This window comes from Anolis carolinensis, chromosome 2 (assembly GCF_035594765.1).
Source record: "Anolis carolinensis isolate JA03-04 chromosome 2, rAnoCar3.1.pri, whole genome shotgun sequence".
NCBI lineage: Eukaryota > Metazoa > Chordata > Lepidosauria > Squamata > Dactyloidae > Anolis > Anolis carolinensis.
In genome coordinates, this window is record NC_085842.1 from 119,751,084 (window position 1) to 119,775,841 (window position 24,758).

Consider the following 24,758-nt stretch of genomic DNA (forward strand, 5'->3'; position numbering starts at 1 on the left):
ACCTGCGGACCTTGCCTTGTTTCCCAGGACTAATCCTTGCCTTGTTTCACGGATTTTACCAAGTTATTCCACGGACCTTGTTCTTGTTCTTAGTTACCTTGTTCCACGTTCAAGCCTTGTTTCTAGTATCAAGTTATTTCCTAGCCACGCTCAAGTTTTATGGACTAAAGGACCTTGTCATCTCCCCTCACTTTGCTTGGCAAAGTGAGTGTTTCGGTTATTGGATTACAACTTTGGACCTTAATATTTCATATTGGACATTATTTCCTTGGACTAATTTTGACCTTTCCTGAAAGGTCTGCTTCTGGACTATCTTTTACATTTGCTTTTACTAACTTTATATATTTCCTTAATAAAGATATTAGATAGATTCTGGCTTCTGCGTATGGTTATTGGTGCTCGGTAGCCTGGGTCGTGACAGTTTGACTCCGCCACCCTAAGCACCAATTAACCTTGGCCAGAATGTCTACCGGAACCGTACCCGGTGGGCAGCCACTGAGCTACACCATCAGCAAGGACGAAGTGGATCGCATCCGCGACAGACTCAACGCCCAGGATGGAGAAATAAAGGGCTTGCGGGAGCGCGGAATCCGCCTCCCGGCCATGGCGTTGCCTACCAAGTTTACTGGAGAAGCTTCCAAGGTTCATGTTTTCCGTCGCCAATGTCAAGCTTATCTAGAGGCCCGTGATGCCGAGTTTCCCCAAGAAGACATCAAAGTGGCATGGGTTTACAGTCTTCTAGACGGGCCAGCGGCCAACTGGGCGACGGCACTGTTCGACCAAGCCTCTCCACACCTAAGATCAGCGCAACATTTCTTGGACCACCTCAAGGAGACTTGGGGAATCGAGGACAATTTGGAGGCAGCCGGCCACAAACTCCGTCGCCTTTTCCAAGGAGACAGACCTATGTCTCAGTATATAGCCGAGTTCCGAGTGCTGGCCCACAACACCGGCTGGAACGATGTAGCCCTCAGAGGACAATTCCGGGAGGGTCTCAACATTGAAATGCTGGAAGAAATCTCCAAGGTGGATCCTCCCCAGACCCTCGAGGCACTCATTGATCAATGTTTACGGGCTGAAGTCATGATTGCCAACAGGAAACAGTGGGTTCGAGGCCAGGGCAGTAGAGCCGGGGCAAAACCCCCCGCTCCCGCCAGCGTTCAGCCACGTCCAGTGTGGAGACCCCCACCGCCAACCCCATACCCCAGAGGAGGCGAGGAGGTGCCGATGCAGTTGGGCAATGTGCGTCCCAGACTAGATGCCGCCGAGAAGGCCCGTCGTCAACGCTTAAACCTCTGTTGGTACTGCGGGAACGGGGGCCACTTCGCCAGAGAGTGCCCAGCCAAGGGGAAGCCTGCCGCCCGGCTTGCGGCGGCGTCCTCCACGGAGACGAAGACGTCTGAGCCGACTGGCACACAGCCGGCGGGGGAAGCCAACGACCGGGTGTAGAGAGGCTCGCCAACCCGGTCAAAAAATCCATTCAAGAGCCGCCAACCGGGGTCCTGTTCCTTCTCGTGGTCACATTATGGTCAGCAAAAAGGGGACCCGTCATGATCCACGCCATGATAGACTCTGGAGCTACCAACAACTTCATTGATAGAGAGTATGCCGACTCTCTGGGATTACAATATCATGATTTCAAGAATGCCCGTGTGGTGCAAGCCATAGACGGCCGCCCCCTCAAGACGGGCCCCGTAAGTCAATGGTCGGAACCCACCAGGATGTGGATAAGAGAACATATGGAAGAGATTTCCTTCTTTGTTACCGAGGTTCCCCATTTCCCTGTGATTTTGGGAATTCCATGGCTGACTCTCCACGACCCTAACATCTCCTGGTCCAACAGAGAACTGCAGTTTGCTTCACCGTACTGCCAAAACCATTGCCTCGTAGCCAAGGTATGCCATGCCACAGACACCGAGCCCATCATCACCTTGCCAAAGAAGTACTCCGAGTATTGGGATGTATTCAATGAGAAAGAAGCCGAGAAATTACCCCCACATAGACCTTATGACTGTGCCATTGACTTGGTGGAGGGGGCCCCGATCCCGCGAGGGCATCTCTACTCCCTGACTGAACCAGAGCAAGAAGCTCTCAGGGAATTCCTAGAGACAAACCTTCGCAAGGGATTCATCAGACCCTCTCAATCCCCAGCCGCCTCTCCAGTGATGTTTGTGAAGAAGAAGTCAGGGGAACTACGATTGGTGGTGGACTACAGAGCATTGAACAATATCACCAAGCGGAACAGCTATCCCCTGCCCTTAATCTCGGATCTACTGGATCGGCTTCGAGGAGCCAAGGTTTACACCAAGCTGGATCTTCGGGGGGCTTACAACTTAGTTCGCATCAGGGAAGGGGACGAGTGGAAGACCGCCTTCCAGACCAAATTCGGATTATTCGAGTCCCGAGTTATGAATTTCGGTTTATGCGGAGCCCCCGCAACGTTCCAGCATTTTGTCAATGACATTTTTCAGGACTATCTGGACAGGTTCTTGATAATCTACCTGGACGATTTTTTGGTGTTTTCTAGATCACAATCAGAACATGAGAACCACGTCAAAATGGTGTTACAACGATTGCGGGATCATGGACTTTATGCCAAACTGGAAAAATGCGCCTTTGATCTACAAGAGGTAGATTTCCTTGGTTACCGCATCTCGCCTTTAGGGCTCTCCATGGATCCAGCCAAGGTTTCAGCAGTATTGGAATGGCGGGCGCCAACTAACAAGAAAGAGGTGCAGCGTTTCTTGGGGTTCGCGAATTATTACCGCAAGTTCATTCCAGATTTTGCCCACTGGTCTGACCCAATCACTAGCTGCATCCGTGGAAAACAGCCCTTCCGCTGGACTGATCAAGCAGAGAAAGGGTTCCAGCAACTAAAGAAATTATTCACGTCCCAGCCAATTCTACAGCACCCAGATCCTGGAACCCCTTTTGTTGTGCAAGCGGACGCCTCGGATGTGGCAATTGGGGCTGTACTCTTACAACCGGTGGGAGACCACCTTCATCCCTGTGCCTTTTACTCCCGTCAACTAACCACACCAGAGAAAAATTATACCATTTGGGAAAAAGAACTACTGGCCATAAAGGCAGCTTTTGAAACTTGGAGACATTGGCTAGAAGGGGCCAAATTTCCCATTGAAGTCCACACTGATCATCGTAATCTAGAACACCTAAGAACTGCCCGCAAACTAAACCAGAGGCAGCAACGTTGGGCTTTATTCTTTGAACGTTTCAACTTCCAGATCCATTATGTGACCCCAGCCCAAACCAAGCAAGCAGACGCCCTGTCACGTAAACCGGAATACGCTGCAGGACGCAAGGAGACCTTTGAATCCCAACTGCTACAACCCGAGAACTTTGCCACGCTCACGGTGGGGAACACCAAATCCATTCCCATTGGTTCAACTTCCCCTACTCCAGGACCCATCTGTGCTCAAGAAATCAGGGCTAGTCAGCAAGCAGATGCCTGGGCGCAGGACCAACTTCGCCAAGGTCTGCATTTTCCCTTTTCGCTTAAAGATGGGCTGCTCTGCTATAGAAATCATGTTTATATCCCACCCGGACCGGGCAGGGAAAAAGCGCTTCGCCTGTGTCATGACTGCAAACCAGCAGGACACTTCGGACTATTTAAAACTATGCATTTGATCCTAAGGGATTTTTGGTGGCCCAAGATCCGCAAGGATGTAGAAAAATATGTCAACACCTGCCCAGTATGCCAGCGCTCCAAGATACGAAGGGAAAAGCCCTCAGGGCTTTTACACCCCCTTCCTACCCCATCTCGCCCATGGGAAATAATTTCCGCGGATTTCATCACTGACCTACCACCTTCCTGTGGATTCACCACGATCTTAGTGGTGGTGGACCTTTTCACCAAGTTAGCCCATTTCATTCCCTGCGAAGGCCTCCCCACGGCCAAAGAAACTGCGGATCTATTTCTTCAGCATGTTTTCAGACTACATGGATTGCCCAAGAGTTTAGTCACAGACCGTGGATCTCAATTCACCTCTCGTTTTTGGAAGGCACTACAAAAACTACTGGGCATAGACTCTCGCTTATCTTCAGCTCATCATCCCCAAACAGATGGGCAAACGGAGCGCACCAATGCCACTTTGGAGCAGTATCTTCGCTGTTATGTAAACTACCAACAGGACAATTGGGCTTCTCTGTTACCACTGTCTGAGTTTGCCTACAATAATGGAGTTCAAGCTTCTACAAAAGAAACGCCGTTCTTTGCAAACTACGGCTTCCATCCACGTTTCTTTCCCCCTGTCATTGAAACTTCAGAAGTTCCCGCAGCAGAGGATTGGCTGCAGGAACTCACAGCGGTGCAACAACTTTTGCTCCAGCAACTGGACCAAGCCAAAGAGGACTATAAACGCCACGCTGACAAACACCGCCAGCCGGGCCCTGAAATCAAGGTAGGAGATCGGGTTTTTCTGTCCACTCGCTTTCTGCCCTCCCACCGCCCTTGCCGGAAGTTAGATGCCCGTTTCATCGGCCCCTATCCAGTGGTGGCGCAATTAAACCCCGTGACTTTCAAACTCCAACTTCCGCGTTCAATGCGCATCCACCCAGTGTTTCACCGTTCCCTGCTCCTTCCGGCGGATGGTGTGCGTCCTGATACAGACCAACCGGCCCCCCCTCCTGTTTTGATGAATGGGGAGGAGGAGTTCGAGGTTGAGGACATTTTGGATTCTCGCTTTCATCGCCGCCGCCTACAATATCTCATTGACTGGGTGGGTTTTGGGCCTGAGGAACGCTCTTGGGAAGACGCCTCCACAGTCCATGCTCCTGATCTAACCCGTCGCTTTCATCTGACCTATCCCACCAAACCGCGACCTCGCGCCTCGGGGAGAGGATCCCAGTTTGGGAGGGGCCCTGAGGAGGGGGATAGTGTGATGAACCATGGGCCTTGTAGTCCTGCTCAGGACATTGTAATTCCTGATGAAGATGAAAACTTGGGTTTTTTACCTTCCCAGTCTGAACTGGATTCCTCTCAGCCAGATCTTTCCCAGGCAGATCTGGGAACCTTGCACCTGCAAGAAAGTTGTGCCCCAGAAGTATGTCAAACAACCCCAGAGCCTACTTCTCCCGTGTTCTTGCGCCGGGAGTTTTGTAAACAACAGAGAAGTTTGGATTCAGCTTCGCGCAGGAGTGCGAGGATAGCAGCTAAGAATGTTGCCAATTAACACTGGTTCTCGTGAGAATCTTTAAGGAGTTTAACATCTGGTCTCAGAGTTTAGCTTTCGTTTCTGATTCCCAGAGAACCGCTTTGGTGAGAAAGTTGGACTCTATATAGGTGTTTTGCCCGCGTAGCAACTTCGCGGAGTCAATTCGTCAGCCTACGGAGCGAGTCGTGTCTGGACAGCGCGTTCCGATTCAAGCCTCGCTCATGCTCAAGCCTTGCCTTGCTATCCAGCCTTCGCCTTGCTTCCCAGCCTTGTTTACCTGCGGACCTTGCCTTGTTTCCCAGGACTAATCCTTGCCTTGTTTCACGGATTTTACCAAGTTATTCCACGGACCTTGTTCTTGTTCTTAGTTACCTTGTTCCACGTTCAAGCCTTGTTTCTAGTATCAAGTTATTTCCTAGCCACGCTCAAGTTTTATGGACTAAAGGACCTTGTCATCTCCCCTCACTTTGCTTGGCAAAGTGAGTGTTTCGGTTATTGGATTACAACTTTGGACCTTAATATTTCATATTGGACATTATTTCCTTGGACTAATTTTGACCTTTCCTGAAAGGTCTGCTTCTGGACTATCTTTTACATTTGCTTTTACTAACTTTATATATTTCCTTAATAAAGATATTAGATAGATTCTGGCTTCTGCGTATGGTTATTGGTGCTCGGTAGCCTGGGTCGTGACAACCATTCTGGAAAAGTATGCTGCTCCCAGCTTGCATTTCTCACTGTGTATTTCTCCTTAGTAACAGCACATATACTTCTAGCCATCAAGAATTTTTTTAAAAGAATCGATTGTGGTAACTTGCTTTTTCAAAGAGCTTTCCATGACTCCAGAATAAACTCTGTGGAGTCATACCACAGCTTTAGACCAAGGTTCAGCTGGGATCTGCAGCTGATTGATCAACTCTGAAATATAATAGGAGCTGTAACAAAATGTTGCATTTATGCATGCTTCTTTGACGCTTTTTTATTCCTGTTCCCTTGCTCACATTTTGTATTTCCTGTCTTATTCCAAACATTTAGGATTGCAATATTAATTGAGATAGTGTTCTGCATCATACAATTGCAGTTATTCAAATTATTAATTACTAATGAAATCCTGATTGTTTGGAAGAAGACAGGAAACAGGGCAAGGGAACAGGAATGCAAGGGAACATCATGGAAGCATGCTGAGTGCCTTATTATGCAAACTGACCATATTGATAGCTGCATTATTCCTATTACTATATTCCAGACTTTTGACCTCTTCCCATGGGGCATTTTTGCCCTCTTGTACCACTTTTATGCGCAGCGAGGATGGGGTCTGTCATGCGCCATCACACGACGCACGGCAGAACCTGCCCACATTCTTCCCACAGTGGGGGGGGGGGGGGGGGGAGCACTGAAAGGTGCTTTCTCTTCCACTATGGGAAGGAAAGTGTAGTTTGAGTCGCTCCAATGGAGCTACCCACACATTCCTCTCCTTTTGCCATGTGATGGCAGAAAGGGTGGCGGGGCAACACATACTGTCACCCTTTCTGCCATCTGATGGGGTGATGAGGGGAGGAGGGAGGGTACACAGGGCCCCTTGAAACGGCCCGGCACCTTCCCTTTTGCCAGCAATTGCCAGCACAATGGCATGGCTTGAAATAGGTCCTTTATACTATTTCTTTACAGTAACTACTTTTTGAGACAACCAGCATGAAGTAATGCCTGGACTTGGAACATACAACACCTAAATTCAAATCCTTGCATGGTCATGGAATTCAACATGTGACTTTGGACCTTTTTTTTAATCTCAAATCTTACTTGCTGGATTGTTTGGGGGATGAATTGCAAGGCAGGAACCACCTACAGTGGTCATGTACATTACAAGTGGGATTATAATAATACTGATATTATTCAACAAACAGGAACTTCTAGTGCTGTTCTTGTCAGATCAATATAATGTGTGGCCATCAGTTTTTGTTTCAATCTTTTTCAGATGACAAAAAGTTACTGATCCATGCAAATATCACAGAAGGTTCTGAGTCCAACTCTCTGATTCATAGAGAAAAGTAAGGACAAAGTTAGAAACTGAATTCCCTTCCCTTGCACTGTGCCTCAACTTGTACTTACTACTTTTTGCATCTTGTACCCCTCACTATAATTCTCACCCTCTTTCCCCATCTGCTTTCTGTCTCAATTCCTGCCTCCCTTACTCCTCAGCTAAGCATCCTTCCTCCCCTTGCCTTTGTCATCCTCCCTTCTCTCCCGTTTTGCATTCAAACATATGAATTGCACACTCCTTCCTCCCATGAGGCCACAGCTAACTACTGCCATTCTGACCTACCCCTGAGCCTTGCTCCTTGTCGTTCTTACTTTTCCTGCAGTTTTGCCGCCACACTTCCCCTTGTTTCTTGCACTTTACTGCTTGCTTCTACAGACCTCCCTTCCCGCTCAGTTTGTACTGCTACACATATTTCCTTCACCTCTTAACCCCTCCTTTTCCCCAGCTTGCCTTTCCTTGTTCATATGCCCCCCTTTTAGCCACAACACCTTCATCTTTTCTCTTTTTGTATTCCACTGTTTGCACTACCCACATTCCCTTCTGTCTTTCCTCACCTTCTGTCATCATTCAACACTCCCTTGCACCTTCCCTCACCTTATGTCTTCCTCTCTTGCTACTTCTACCTAGCACCCCCCCCCCTTTGGGTTGTTGGCTTTTTAAAATGAAAACTACCTTCTGTGACTCTTGCTCTTTCTACTTGGCAATCTTCCCCACTCCAAAACCTGGCTCTATCAAGGGCTAAAAACTTGGGGGGCGGGTTGTTGTTTTAAATGAAAGCTTGGAGTGCACGCCAAAGGACAGTTCAAACAAGCATGAGATGGCATGCATACAATATGGGTAAAATTCATGCAACTGAATCAGATGGTAAACTCTTCCATAAGCTTCCTGTGGACTATGCAGTTCTATAAGTAATTTTATCCACTATAATAGGTGGGCACCCTGTTAGTATATTTTGTATTAATGAAGCCCACTGCTAAAGTAACTCCCAGGACAGCACTCCTCCTTTATCCCCAGACCAGCAATTCTGCCTTCATCCAGAGATCTAAGTCTTAGTAGTGATGTACACTACACATATTTCTGATTTTCTCATCTACGATATCAACACATCCCATCAAAAAACTGACAATCGCTGTGGTCATTGTTATCCTCCAGTGAGAGTGAAAATATCAACTTTTTTTTTCAATTTGTTGGATATTATATAAAAACATATTTGATTCAGGAACCATGTATTCCTTGGAAATAATTTTGGGGGAAATGGAACTCCCCCCCCCTTAAAAAAAACCCTCAAGAATCTAAGCAAGCATTAAAAGTTGTGGAAACTTTTTGTCCATTCCCATTATCTCTGTTTCATGTCCTAATTCTCAATTCAATCCACTTCTTTCTACCTGATGATTTAGTGTTTACCTCCTGTTGATATCTCTGACTAGTAAACCTCCTTTATCTGACATCTTGACCGAACCAAGGGCCACAGATCCTTGTTCTGACCCAGTTAAAAGATGTTCAATTTACAGAGTGGGAGAAAAGACATTTGTGAACCTCACAGCATGTAGCAAATTTGAATTATTCAACACAGGAAACTTGTGGGGGTTTTTTTTAGATAAGCACTAATGGCTGGAAATGAACCAAGCATGAATTTAGATTGAGTTTTCTTTTTAAAGCACAGAGAACATTTGCTTATCATTATATATGATACTAGGATAATTAATTTCATTATTGCTCTAGTTGCGGTTTTTGTATATATTACTTTAGTTTGTCTTTGATTTTTTGATTTTTAAAAGAATGTTTATTACATTTGCTGAATAGTCCTTCAGATGAGTAAGGTCACAGAGCTAATAAATGAGGCCAAGACCCTTGTGGAGCAAGCCTGGTAGTGTTTATTAAGGAGTGTCAGATGAGCTTATAAAATAAGTAAGACAAAACAAAAGCATATAAGAAATTGTGAGCAAGAATAAAGTAAGACAAAAGATTTAAGAATCTATTTTTTAAAAGAAAGGAAACGTAAAGGCAGAACTAAAGCCTTCTGCCTGAGCTATGGGCAATTACACAAGTTGTCTTGGGTGAATTCTCTTCCTAAGTTTTTTTTAAAAATGTATAACAAATTTATGGCAACATTTTGTTTTGTACTCAAAGCAGCATTAGAAAAGCAGTTAAGGGTGATCTATTTATAGAGGGACCGCTGGACTCTGTGCATTGTTTTTCCTATTCTCTGTCACTTAAGGTTGATGTCTGGAACAGACCTTGCTGCCCTTCGCAGCTAACACCTGAAATGGCAAATTTAGAGATGAGCAGTAAACTCATTTTACCTCATATTTTGACTGAAGGTCATATGTGCCTTGAAAAAGGAAAGTGCTATTTGTTCCATAACCGAAAATGTAACCAGAAAGAGCTCCTCCTAGAGCACCACAACTAATGAGTCTTCAATGGGCAAAACTGACAGCTAGATCCAAATGATGAAAAAAAAAATCAAGAAAAACTGCAAAGGTTGTTTATCACCATCCCCAAATTAACAATGGGAAAATTAACCCACTGGAATAACTTTTTTTTTCTGAAGATGCCAGCCACAGATGCAGGTGAAACATCAGGAGAAAATGCTGCTAGAACATGGCCATAAAGCCTGGAAACCACATAACACTCCACTGAATGATGCAATGTTATTTTTTTCCTTTTGTTGATCCTGAGTTATAATAAGTAGTGGCTTCCTGCTCCTTTTGAAACAGCTTATGAAATGTATGCAATCAAATAGTAATCTGAGGAGTGAAGGGATACATTTATATTAATGGTCTTGACATTTACAAGTCAACTAATAATAAATTATCTTCCAGCAGATGACAGAATGTTGTATTGCATCTTAAAAGGTAGATGTACAAACCTACGGCGATAGGGAAGCTTTCAGCACAGGTTGTTCAGCCAGTAAGTGGGTGAACCCTTTCTTGCATGCAAGCATAATTTAAACATTAATTCTTTAGACTTAGCACAAAAACAAACAATTATTGAGAGAGAGGTGTTATCTGGAAGCACCCCAGACCACCATGTAAGGAAGCTGGACAAGGGCCATTGTTGTTGTTTATTTGTTCAGTCGCTTCCAACTCTTTGTGACCTTAAATACATAGGTGTATATTTGTGGGATTTTCTTTCAGGAATGTAACCCATGTTTTTGCATATTATACCATGTGGATTATTACTTCAGATAAACAGTGCCAACCATCAGTATATGCTCCTGTTTCCTGGAAATTCCACAATAACTTCTCCTAACCATCCTATTACAAAACTTGCAAACATGTAGGAAAACTACAGTCTAAAAATTCAATATACAATGGCTCTACAAACAACAGTCAACAATCCCTGTGTTCCCCTCAGGAAATATTTAAATAGAAAAGATTTTCTCATGTCATATACCTACTGGCAAATAGCTAATTCAGCAAATAAGAATGATTTTTTTGGTGAGGGAAATATTTAATTTGGAAAATGGGTTCCGTTTAACCTGCAGTGAATGGCTAACTGCAAGAGACAGGCATTTATATTGTACATAGGTAAAGATAAAGGTTTCCCCTGATGTTAAGTCCAGTTGTGTCCGACTCTGGGTGTTGGTGCTCATCTCCATTTCTAAGCCAAAGAGCCATTTGTCCACAGGCACCTCCAAGGTCATGTGGCCAGCATGACTGCATGGAACACCGTTACCTTCCCACCGGAGCGGTACCTATTGATCTACTCACATTTGCTTGTTTTCGAACTGCTAGGTTGGCAGAAGCTGGAGCTAACAGTGGGCGCTCACTCCGCTTTCCAGATTTGAACCCGGGACCTTATTGTCAACAAGTTCAGCAGCTCAAGCTTTAACACACTGAGCCACCGGAGGCTCCATATTGTACATACATATATGTAAAGGAAACTTGCTGCTCATGTTTGGTTTTGAAATGAAAAACACAAATCTGGCAAGACAAATACATGTGGAGAAACAATGGAAGTGGTGATAGTGGAGGAAATGGTTCCAACAGACCTGCAAAAGGTTTAGTTTCCATAACAAGAAAGGAAATCACAAGAGGAAACCCTCGACTATGCAGCGTCCCCAGAAGGACGAGAGAAAGAGAAGGGGGGGGGGTAGTTTCCAAAAGGTATCACCTCAACAAATTTTTGCAGGAATCAGGAAAAAAACATAATGCTAAGGAAATGCATTATTTTGCTATAAATTGCAATTTTCCAAACCCAAGGTGATTTGATATATTTTGATACATTTGATTTGTACATAATCTTCTATTACTAGCCAACAATGTGCCACCATCTATCTCATTTTTCATTTTCTTGATTTTTTGTTTTGTTTTGTTACCTTTTGGAAACAAACTCCACATACCCCCTCCCCCACCCAAACTCATTGAATTATATAGGGGGGGAGGGGGAGATGATAACAGAAACATGTAAGATTAGGCCTTACAAGGATTTTTATAGAATCCATGCTGGGGAAGTTTTCTTTATTAACATGATAGTCTGTATTTTTTTATGTGCTACTGTTTTGTTGCATATTTGACTTATTTCACATTTTTAAAGAATCAAAAGAATCTCTAAAACACATAGAGGGACAAATTTGATCCAAAGGCCACACAAGACACTGCGACATATGATTTGAGTTTTTGATGTCTCCGTCCCTCCTGCAGACTCCTTCTCTCAACTTCTAGGTCAGCTCAGATACAATGCCGTCAGAGGCAGACATTGAGGTAAACTAAGGTTTCTAGTCCATGAAGGACACCCAGGTTATCATTCACTCAGTAATTGCAGTTGGGGTTTTTCAGTGATACATTCTTAGAAACAGAATCCTATAGGCTATAAACATATCCAGTCTAATTTACTTGAGTATGTCTTCCGTTCATCTTTAATTTGACAGGTAGCAAGTAAAAACAACTACAACAATTTGCATAAATTGGTTTTCTCCTGTGAATCCAGATTATCTCATTCTACATTGCTACAGGCAATACAAGGAATGCAGTAGAAATATTTATACACTACTCATGCTATTTAAAAAGGCATCTTCACATGGAACTTTTGGAGATTGATTAGCCATGTTTCTTTCCATAATTGATATACTTAAGACTTCTGATACAATCTTCCACTTATTCCTTGCTTCACAGTTCCAGCAGAGAACACCTGCCTCTCAAATGTTATTCTCAAGGACTTACTGCCACACACTTACAGGAATGTCCATCTCTGTCAAAATCTCCAATCACCGGGCACAGCAGGTAATATCGGTTTTAAGTGAAAGCTGATTCCCTCGTAAATTGTTCTTTTACTGGGTGACCTTTGCCAAATTCACTTTTGCAAGTGTCTCTTATACAGTTAAGCAAAAAGTAATCAAAGATGTGCCTAAAATGTTTCCTTTTGGATAAAACTAACCTGCCCTCTAAACAGATGGAACTTTTTCTTCCTATTATCTTAGTATTATCAAAGTTATAATGTAACAGTACATTGACAGAAAAAAAAGAGTTAATACACATCTCTAACAGCAGCATCACTCTTGTGAGTTCTGGAAAGGATTTTATTAACAATCATATTTCTAAATAATCTTGAAATGATAGCATAATGTCATGTATTACATTATTGTCCTTCTTGAGAACTGTTTTGCAGATACAGCAGTTTATACTGATGAGATTTTATTTTACTTCAGGGTTTTGTGAATTTCTTGTTGCTTATTCTATCCCACTTTTCTCCCCCCAGTAATGAACACATCTTACACCAAATTACAAGCAACACACATTTGAAAACATACAAAATATAAATAAAATTATAAATATGAAAATTATTTTAAAAACAATTAAAGTTTTGTAAAGGTTAAAACATTAAAATTCATTGAAAGATTATATTGGAAAAAAATCAACATAAAAGCAGAGTGCAAAATCAAAAGCTCATCACAATTAATTTTGAATGGTCTGATAAAATACTAAAGTTTTTTTACTTGCTGGCAGAAAGAGAACAAGGAGGGATCATTCCTGGCCAATCTAAAGGCAAATTTCTAAACTCTGGGAGCAGCCACTATGAAGGCCTTGTTTAAATGATTTGTAATTTAAGAAATTAAGTGCCATCTAATTATGGTATTTTTTTGTTCTCTATACACTGAAAACATGGGATTCTCAGTTTTCTTCCTCAAGCCACACATAAAACTGATTAGAAGTAACATATAAAGTGATTGAAATGGATTTAAGCAGGGGAACTACCAAATCCACAAACAGGCTTTTTAAATTCTAAAACTCTAAAAACACACACACACACACACACACACACACACACACACACACAAATCCTTTTTTCATTTACACTTGACTAAACTAATATGTACTTTTAAAAATTATGAATCAGTAAATGAGTACTTCAATGAACAATCAAATAACGCAGAATACCCTGGTGGTTGACATTTGCCATCAGGGATGTAAATCCTTGTTTATTTCACTTGCCTCTTCAAGAACAAGAAGTGTCAAAGCTCTTCTCATCACCTAGAAGATGGGCAAGGTATTTTTGTCAGAATTTCGGCATTTTCAAGCATGACTTCTGCTTAAATTGCAACAATAAACTCAGCAACACAAACACTCAACTACAACAGCTTTGTTGACAAGGATTGGATGGAGCTTTTTCATCAATCAACCACTTTATCTCCCCAAGGGGAAAAGACAGTCAGTTTGCATTGACACATTTTTGCACAAATTCAAGAAATCGTAGAAAGAAAGAAAGACTATTTCAGTGTGTCAAAAAGCCCCTCTCACCACGAATTATAATTTCTAAAATATTCTTCAGACCTTTTAATGGGATGTGCATAAATTCAGCAGCAAGACTATAGTGAAAACAGCATCACTTCACTACACATTCTGTGTGCTACTCACTCCTCTGGGAGGGAAGGAGGGAGATAGAGCTCTACATGCAACATAAAAACACTTCCCTCCTGTTCAGAGAATTGTCTGAATATAGCCTTGGGCAACTTAATATTAAAATCTAAAGCATGACCTTCATACCCACAGGAAACACATTCTTGGACTATGCGTGGATATGTGAAACCACGAATGATAGCAAACCTTATGGAAATAAAGGATTTCTGACTCATAATTTGTCAGATGTGGATAAATAAAACCGTAGTACTGGTCCTGCAGATACAGGAGTCATAATGTACATGGCTTTCTTTATTTACATTTTCTTTCTAGAACTGAGCCTTTATGAGAAGAATGCTTAGATTGTAACAAAACTATAAAACTGCTATCTTTGCCTAAATATTTATCTGTTGTGATTATGAGAAAATATGAGATGCAGTGAATTACAATGTGTGTAAAGTTTTTCAGTGTGCATAGAGGTAAGGGACAGGAACCTCATAAAAACTATTTTAAGAGTGCCATTTTGAAAAGGCATCTCAAATGACACACTGTGTAAAATGTCCACCACAATCATTAAACTGTAGCATGTTCCAAAGGTGAGGCCATAACATGGCAGTTGTCAATAAGCTGCTATATATTTTCCTTGTTCTTCATTTAAGATTAATGACTGTCCGTAAAAGAATGCCCACAAATCAGGATTTGGACAGTGTTGCTGTATTTGCTGATGGAGTACACAAATATCCCTAATGAACAGTTGAATCATTGATAATGCTCAATTCACGATAAAGAAGAGGATTAATAGCAAAATCGATATTATTTCTCTTGACAGTTAAGGCAGTCATCAGCAAATGTCAGAGGAAACTCAGCAGCACTAAAAATCCATATACCAGCCCTGATCAACTTGTAACCAATCAACCTAAACAAATTGGGAGACATTGACATATCATATGTTTTCTAACCTCCATGAGAATAAGTGGAGTGGAATATTGTGAACGGATGACATTCGGCACAGTTGGTGCCCAAGTTTGTAACAGAAAAAGGGTGGGAATAGGGATGGTAAAAAATATGCGTTTTTTCCCCATTACAGATCTACTAAGATTGTTTTAGAATCATATCCAGGATGGAAATAATGCAAAAGTAAAGAAATCCATTAAGAAATTTAAAGATTTAATGATAAAGAGTCAGGTTTTGAATATTTGTGTAAAGTGTTCCCCTGCTACTTCGCAGTTCGTTTGCCGCGGACTCGCTGTTTCGTGGGGAAACGGGGGTATATTTAAACATTATTTTAATTGGTATGTGGCCTTTCTCCCCCTTGCAACCCTTCCCTACCTGCACCAGCTGGGCCCTTGTTCCGGGCCCGTCATGTTGCTCTGGCTACTTCCCTGCAGCCAGGGAAGAAAGAACGCTGCTCGCACCAGAAAATGTAACTCAATTATGTATATTCCATCTTTCAACTTTCAGTAAAAACACAATATGTTATGATCCGTATTTTAATATACATGAAACTTACAGTTTAAATAAGTGAGATATTTACAATTATATTCATTTAAAGCCTCTGATTATTGCAGATCTGTCTCAAAAGATAAGACTGGCAGAAAAAGCAACAGGAAGAGAACTAGCTTACGGGTCAGCAATAAGGCTCTTTTTCCTTCCTCATTAAGCTTCACTCTGGATATTCATTCAGAACTCAAAGGCCCAGACAGATTCATATAGGAGCATGTGGTTGTTTAGGTAGTCTGTCATACAATGCTTTACACATCATAATTGGAACTTTGAAATGTACTTAGAAATTAACTGTTTAGCCAGAGGAGCTGTTGTAATGTGGGAGTTACATTCCCCTTATGAGCAGGAACTGTCAGCAGTTTAGCTGTAGCTTTTAAACCAGCTGCAGTTTTTGATCTTGCTTCAAAGGAAGCCCTATGTCGACCACATTACAGTAATCCAAATGGTTTGCAACTAAGACACATATTATTGTGGCCATTAACATTTCCAGGAATGGGCACAGATTCTTCCAGCAACCACTAAAGCCTAGCAATCTACGTTCAGGATTGAATCCAGGAAGACACCCAAATTGCAAATTGTTTCTTCACCTCTACTTCTTTTGGAACAATTCCTCGTCCAATGTGAACCCCTGAAAATTATAGACAGTGAGATCTTGGGACTATATCAAATTGAGATATTTTCTGTTGGAGAGCATTTGCTCAATTTTCATTGTATTCTTATGGCACCGTATTGAGCTTCGTATTGGGGATACATGATATTATTATTTGGTCATTACATGTTCTTTTGTACACAATACAGCATAGGCAGAGTCACTATTCCATCATCTGCCTTTCACTGAACATTCGTATTGTCTGGATTAAACTTCACCTTTTCTTACCGAGTCCATTACTGACATCAACACTGGATTAGAAGAAAAGGAGTTTATTGGATTTAGATAGAAGAAACAGAATCATCAGCATTTCGGAGCAGAAAAATCCATGCAACATCTTTGAGTAATTTAATGGAAATATTAAATAATGTAAGAGATTTAACAGGACCCTGATGGGCTCTCCAAAGACCAACAGCCAGATTTGTTGAATCAAACTCTCCCAACACAACTTTCTGAATGCATCACTATAGCAAAAACCAAGCCCAGAAGCTCTAGAACCAATTTGAATATAAAGGTAAAACTGAAAGACAATTAGAGTAATAAAGCATCCAAACAGTTAAAACCTGCAGCAATGTAAATATTGTCTTAAATGGGATAGCTTCTCTTAATTCTTAAGACAATACTTTGGCTTGCTAGAGAGAAAAAAGCAGAGAGTTCTGGAGCAAAAAAGTGGTGACCTGAGAAGAGAACCTCTGCACAGAACCTTAAATATAGGCAAGTTTGTATGGCAGAATGCAGTTTACCAAATAACCCTGTTTGAAGTTAGGAGGGCTTTATAATTGCCTTACGTTATACTCAGAAACGGAATAAAAGGTAAAGGTTTCCCCTGACATTACGTCCAATCATGTTTGACTCTGGAGGTTGGTGCTCATCTCCATTTCTAAGCCGTAGACACCTCCAAGGTCATATGGCTGGCATGACTGCATGGAGTGCCATTACCTTCCCACTGGAGCGGTACCTATTGATCTACTCACATTGGCATGTTTTCAAACTGCTAGGTTGGCAGAAGCTGGAATTTACAGCAAGCGCTCACTCCACTCCCGGGGTTTGAACCTGTGACCTTTCGGTCTGCAAGTTCAGCAGCTCAGTGCTTTAACACACTTCGCCACCGGGGCTCCTCAGAAATGGAATAGTAGCAAATAAATCTTTTACTGGGGCTAGATGCAACCTCTCTATGAATAGATGAAGTTTACGTACCAGCTATAACTATGTCAACACACTGCTTTGCACTGACAAAACCTGGATACGAAGGAGCAGGATGAATCCAGTGTTATCCCTGTGAACCTCAGGGAACTGTAGTTCCACCAAACACAAATTGGATCTCTATTTTATCATTTGCTTTTTATCAACCAGAGGTTTCTCTGCCAATTCCAGATTAAACTGTTAATTGTTCACTCTCTTCCAGTCATTAACAACACCAGATTCCAATTAAGAGCTGCAACTTTCTTAAATGAATGTGGAAAGTTAGAGAGAGTTAAGTGTCACGAGCATATTGTAGGCACTAAACCATCAAACACTTAATTATTTCCCAGAGATCGCAAAATGTATGTTTTTCAGTTTGGGGAACAAGACAGAACCCCACAGGACACCATAAAACTTTGATACTAAACATGATCTCCTCAGCATCACCTTATGAACTCACCAATTCAGAAAGCACCAGAGGCATCACAAAGAGCACCTCCAAGTACTACCTTGGACAGATGAGTTATTGACCTAAGTAATTCTGATCCAACATCTAAACTCAATACAGATTAATTTTGCAGATGTATTCTGAACTGGATGAAAGTTTCCAAATAAGAACCAACTTGTGTGGGGACAAGCAAATGCCTACTCTGTGAAGCAACAGCCTGGAGTTGAATAGTTCTCTCATTTCATCAAAGCAGTTCATTTGGCAGGAAGAACATGTGTCTCACACAAGAGTAAGAAAGGAAGAAAATGAAGGATCTGTAACAGGAATTTTCTCTCTCACACACACACCCCTCCACACACACACACTTTTACTACTGTTGAAGAAGGACCTTGGCTTGCTTTTGATACCAAATGCCTTCCTCAAACAGTTGATAGGCCATTTGCCCAAGATATTGGTTCAGCTCCAAAACCTTGAAAATCATTGCAAGAAATGGTCCTCTTTATTGAGAAAAACTTCCTTCTCCTAGCCAATTGCAAAACTAGACCCATAGGGTAATTCTGCCCAGGTTTGAAGTGGAGAACATCAATTGCCCCCAAGATTTATACCAGAGAAAAATGCTGTATTTTGAATTACTGCTTGTTGTATTTTGTCTAAGTCTCTCATCAAAGCAGGTTCAAATGACATTGTTGTTAATGCATTAGTAGCTACTGGCAGACTTTCGGCACAAACACATAGCCAACATTGCTATAAATAGGTTCAGTGTTTTGACGGCATGAGGATGCTGCAAAAGTGCAACCCAACTGACTAGAAAGCCTTAAGTAAAGCAAAATGAATCATGTTCATCACATTAAACAATTGTCCTTCTCAAACAAATATGCCTTCCCTTTGAGGTCTGAACTCAAGTGAATGCAATTAACATGCATACATATATATTTTTTCTTCTTCTTTGGGTGGTTATATCAATAGCAGCCAGGGAAAGCCTGAATATCCTTGGGGCTGGAGGGGGGGTTAATTTATTCTTTTTCTCCCTCCCTTTCACTGTTCCAACAAAAACTGCTTTTCATAAGATCCTATTTGCATATCAAGGAAAGCTTGTGAAGACATTCATGTATTTATTGGGGGCAGTGGAAGATCCTCTTGAAATGCAAAAAGAAAAGCTGAGGTCATTAACTGAATACACTCAATTAAATCATCATGCTTAGGCCTGGCCTTAGTGCCCTAGATCACTGGAAACAAGGCAATTGTATCATTCTCCCTTCCCCTCCATCAACACACACAGTAGAGTCTCACTTATCCAACATTCACTTATCCAACGTTTTGGATTATCCAACGCATTTTTGTAGTCAATGTTTTCAATACATCGTGATATTTTGGTGCTAAATTCGTAAATACAGTAATTACTACATAGCATTACTGCGTATTGAACTACTTTTTCGGTCAAATTTGTTGTCTAACATGATATTTTGGTGCTTCATTTGTAAAATCATAATCTAACTTGATGTTTAAAAGGCTTTTCCTTAATCCCTCCTTATTATCCAACATATTTGCTTATCCAACATTCTGCCGGCCCATTTATGTGAGACTCTACTGTGTATATATATATATATATATATAGTAAGTGAGACTCTACTGTGTATATATATCTATATATATAAAATGATAAAGTTGTTTGCGCAGTGACTATAACAACAAAACTAAACATCCCAGAAATACGAAATTTGGCAACACAATGCAAAAGGCTTGCCTCCAGGTTACAACAACACAACCACACCACAAAACCACAATCCAGACCCACAAAACTCACAACAACGCATCATGCGATAACAACACAACTAAACGCCCGGGAAATACAAAACTTGGCAACACAATGCAAAAGCCTTGCCTCCCAGTTGTAACAACACAACCACACCACAAAACCACACAGGGCCCACAAAACTCACAACAACGCATCGTGACTATAACAACACAACTAAACGCCCCAGAAATACGAAACTTGGCAACGCAACGCAAAAGCCTTCCCTCCAGGTTGTAACAACACAACCACACCACAAAACCACAATCCGGACCCATAAAACTCACAACAACGCATCGTGACTATAACAACACAACTAAACGCCCCAGAAATACGAAACTTGGCACACAACTAAATGCCCCAGAAATATAAAACTTGACAACACAACGCAAAAACCTTGCCTCCCGGTTGTAACAACACAACCACACCACAAAACCACAATCCGGACCCACAAAACTCACAACAATGCATTGTGACTATAACACAACTAAACGCCCCAGAAATACAAAATTTGACAACACAATGCAAAAGCCTTGCCTCCCAGTTGTAAGAACACAACCACAACACAAAACCACAATCCGGACCCACAAAACTCACAACAACGCATCATGACTATAACAACACAACTAAACGCCCCAGAAATACAAAACTTGGCAAAACAATGCAAAAGCCTTGCCTCTCAGTTGTAACAATACAACCACACCACAAAACCACAATCCGGACCCACAAAACTGACAACGCATTGTGACTATAACAAATACAAAATTTGACAACACAACTCATCCACCTCCCCAATCCCTACATTCACACTTGGCCTCCAAAAAAACAATTACAATAATAACAATGACAACAACAACAACAAGAATCAACACCATCACAGGCAAGAAACAGCCAGGCACTGAGGCTGAGAGGCCAGTCAGTGCTACACTGGGCCTCCAAAAAACAATACAGTAGCATCTAACTTATCCAACCTTCATGAGCACTACAACAACAATAATAATAAACACCTACACAGGCAAAACAAAAAAAAGACTATTGTACCACAATAAAAATATAAACCGCACTCAGCAGAATCAGACATTACAACTAACAACAAACCAAAGACAACAGGGATCTCAAGCAATTATCAATCAACACAAAAATTGAAGAAGGTAACAGACTTCAAATACTACTACTAATGTCAGTATAAAGAAGGTGGAGGTCACAGCATAAATACAACCTAATGTAGACTGACCAACACCACCAGACTAAGCCACAGCAATGCGTGGCTGGGCACAGCTAGTGTATCTATATATATAAAATGATAAAGTTGTTTGCGCAGTGACTATAACAACAAAACTAAACATCCCAGAAATACGAAATTTGGCAACACAATGCAAAAGGCTTGCCTCCAGGTTACAACAACACAATCACACCACAAAACCACAATCCAGACCCACAAAACTCACAACAACGCATCATGCGATAACAACACAACTAAACGCCCCAGAAATACAAAACTTGGCAACACAATGCAAAAGCCTTGCCTCCCAGTTGTAACAACACAACCACACCACAAAACCACACAGGACCCACAAAACTCACAACAACGCATCGTGACTATAACAACACAACTAAACACCCCAGAAATACAAAACTTGGCAACACAACGCAAAAGCCTTCCCTCCCAGTTGTAACAACACAACCACACCACAAAACCACAATCCGGACCCATAAAACTCACAACAACGCATCATGACTATAACAACACAACTAAACACCCCAGAAATACGAAACTTGGCACACAACTAAACGCCCCAGAAATATAAAACTTGACAACACAACGCAAAAGCCTTGCCTCCCGGTTGTAACAACACAACCACACCACAAAACCACAATCCGGACCCACAAAACTCACAACAATGCATTGTGACTATAACAACACAACTAAACGCCCCAGAAATACGAAACTTGGCACACAACTAAACACCCCAGAAATACAAAACTTGACAACACAACACAAAAGCCTTTTCTCCCGGTTGTAACAACACAACTACACCACAAAACCACAATCCGGACCCACAAAACTCACAACAACACATTGTGACTATAACACAACTAAACGCCCCAGAAATACAAAACTTGGCAAAACAATGCAAAAGCCTTGCCTCTCAGTTGTAACAACACAACCACACCACAAAACCACAATCTGGACCCACAAAACTCGCAACAACGCATTGTGACTATAACAAATACAAAATTTGACAACACAACTCATCCACCTCCCCAATCCCTACATTTACACTTGGCCTCCAAAAAAAAAATATAATAATAACAATGACAACAACAACAAGAATAAGACTCAACACCATCACAGGCAAGAAACAGTCAGGCACTGAGGCTGAGAGGCCAGACAGTGCTACACTGGGCCTACAAAAAACAATACAGTAGCATCTAACTTATCCAACCTTCATGACCACTACAACAACAATAATAATAAACACCTACACAGGCAAAACAAAAAAGACTATTGTACCACAATAAAAATATAAACCGCACTCAGGAAAATCAGACATTACAACTAACAACAAACCAAAGACAACAGGGATCTCAAGCAATTATCAATCAACACAAAAATTGAAGAAGGTAACAAACTTCAAATACTACTACTAATGTGAGTATAAAGAAGGTGGAGGTCACAGCATCAATACAACCTAATGTAGAGTGACCAACACCACCTGACTAAGCCACAGCAACGCGTGGCTGGGCACAGCTAGTATATATATATATATATATATATATATATATATATATGTGTGTGTGTGTGTGTGTGTGTGTGTGTGTGCCGTTTTACTATGGAGTAATCAACAAAACCACTAAACCAAATCACACCCAATTTGGCCACAAAAGACATAGTCATCCAGTCTATGTCTTTCAAACAAAAAAACTTAGAAAAATAAAACCCAAATTAGAGGATGAGAAAGAGCTGTTTTCTTCCTTTAGAAACGGCTCAGAACAGTAGGCCCCGCCCCTTTAAGCCCCACCCCCTTTAGGCCCCACCCACTTTATATCCTAGAAATTCCCTCAGCCAAAATGGTGCCCAGGGCACAGTCAGACTGCACTTAGGCATCATCCAAACTGCTTATAAAATACAGATTATCAGATCTGAACTGGATTATATGACAGTGTAGACTCAAGTCCCTCCCACACAGCTATATAAACCAGAATGCCAAGGCACATAATCCACAGTATCTGCTTTGAACTGGATTATCTTGAGTCCACACTGCCATATAATTCAGTTCAGTGTGGATTTTATACAGCTGTGTAGAAGGGGCCTCATATAATCCAGTTCTAAGCAGATAATATAAGATTATAAATATAATATCTAAAATTACTGTGGTAAAATAATACAGAACAATATAATCTCTAAATAAATAAAGTAAATAAAGAGCAATAAAGGGAAATTCCAGACAGGAAACAATCAGGGCCAGCTAATACCTCCTAACAAAGGATTCCCCCAGGCAGGAAGTATCCAGGCTTTGAAGCTGCAATGCTATTAAATGCTAATCAAGGTGACTAATTTCAGTATTCATACTTGCTGCACTGAGACTATTAATTGCTATTCAACCTGGCCAACCAAGAATTCCACAAGGTAGAAAGTGGTCAGGCTTGCAAGCAGCAAGGCTATTCAGTGCTGTTCAACCTGACCAACCAAGATTTCCCCTAGATAGAAAACCCCCAGGCTTTGAAGCCACGAGGCTATTCTGTCCCATTCAACCTGCCCAAGGAAGGATGCCCCTAAATAGAAAGCAGCCAGGCTTTGAAGCAGCGAAGCTATTCAGTATAATTCAAATTGGCCAAAAAACCATTCCCCTAGAAAGCAGGTACCCAGCCTTTCAAGAAGCAAACCTATTCCATTGTATTCCAGCTCACCAAACAAGGATTTGCATAAGAAGAAAGCGGCCAGGCTTTGAGGCTGCAAGGCTATTCACTGCTTTCCACCTGACCAACAAATGATTCCCATAAACCACAGGGCACAGCTAATATATAATAATTACTGTGGTATAATAATACAGAACAATATAATCTCTAAAATCAGAACAGTAAATAAAGAACAACACTCTGAAAAGAGGGAAATTCCAGACAGGAAACAATCAGGGCCAGCTAATACCTCCCAACAAAGGATTCCCCCAGGCAGGAAGTATCCAGGCTTTGAAGCTGCAAGGCCATTAAATGCTAATCAAGGTGACTAATTGCAGCATTCATACTTTCCACACTGAAACTATTCATTGCCATTCAATCTGGGCTACAAAGAATTCCACAAGGTAGAAAGCGGCCAGGCTTGCAAGCAGTAAGACTATTCAGTGCAATTAAAACTGGCCAAACAATGATTCCCTGCAAAGCAAGTAGTCAGGCTTCAAAGCGGCTCTTTGATTGAGGATGATACTCCAGCTCGCCAAACAAGAATTCCCCTAGGTACAACACAGCCAGGAATTGAAGCTACAAGGTTATTCAGTGCAATTCAATCAGACCAACAAAGGATTAACCATGGTAGAAGGTGGCCAGGCTTTGAAAGCAGCAATACTACTATGTACTATTGAAGCTGACCAATCAAAAATTCCCCTAGGTAGCAAGCAGCCAGGCTTTGAAGTAGTGAGGCTATTCATTGCAATTCTAGCAGCCCAAAAAACCATTCCCCTAGAACGCAAGTACCCAGCCTTCCAAGCAGCAAGCCTATTCCTTTGTATGCCAGCTCACCAAACAAAGATTCCCAAGAGAAGAAAGCAGCCAGGCTTTGAGGCTGCAAGGCTATTCACTGCTATTCCACCTGGCCAACAAATGATTCCCATAAGCCACAGCAATGCATGGCAGGACAAAGTTAGTTGATCTATGTAGCACTTTTTCCCACAAGGACACTGGAAAAATCCCTCTTGAAGAGTACTTACTTGTTTTGGGGGATAGGGTAAGCCAGTGGTTCTCAACCTGGGGTCCCCAGATGTTTTTGGCCTTCAACTCCCAGAAATCCTAACAGCTGGTAAATTGGCTGGGATTTCTGGGAGTTGTAGGCCAAAATCATCTGGGGACCTCAGGTTTAGAACTACTGAGGTAACCAATAAGAACAGTAAAACTTGATTGCTACATCTTTTAAAATAA

The 24,758-nt window shown here is 41.8% G+C and overlaps 2 protein-coding genes across 4 annotated transcripts in view; one reads left to right on the forward strand and one right to left on the reverse strand.

Moving 5' to 3' along the window:
* Positions 1 to 24,758, reverse strand: part of kcnip1 (potassium voltage-gated channel interacting protein 1) — a 747,099-nt gene that overhangs the window by 641,191 nt on the left and 81,150 nt on the right. The window lies entirely within an intron of this gene.
* Positions 1 to 24,758, forward strand: part of kcnmb1 (potassium calcium-activated channel subfamily M regulatory beta subunit 1) — a 37,488-nt gene that overhangs the window by 1,549 nt on the left and 11,181 nt on the right. Inside the window, exons 2-3 of one of the 3 annotated variants that reach the window (XM_008104646.3) lie at positions 7,147 to 7,219; positions 12,330 to 12,437. The gene's annotated coding sequence lies outside the window, so the exon portion shown is untranslated. Of the gene's footprint in view, positions 1 to 7,146; positions 7,220 to 12,329; positions 12,438 to 19,444; positions 20,805 to 24,758 lie in introns of those variants that run through there. The other 2 variants (XM_008104647.3, XM_062970463.1) reach the window with 2 other exon arrangements.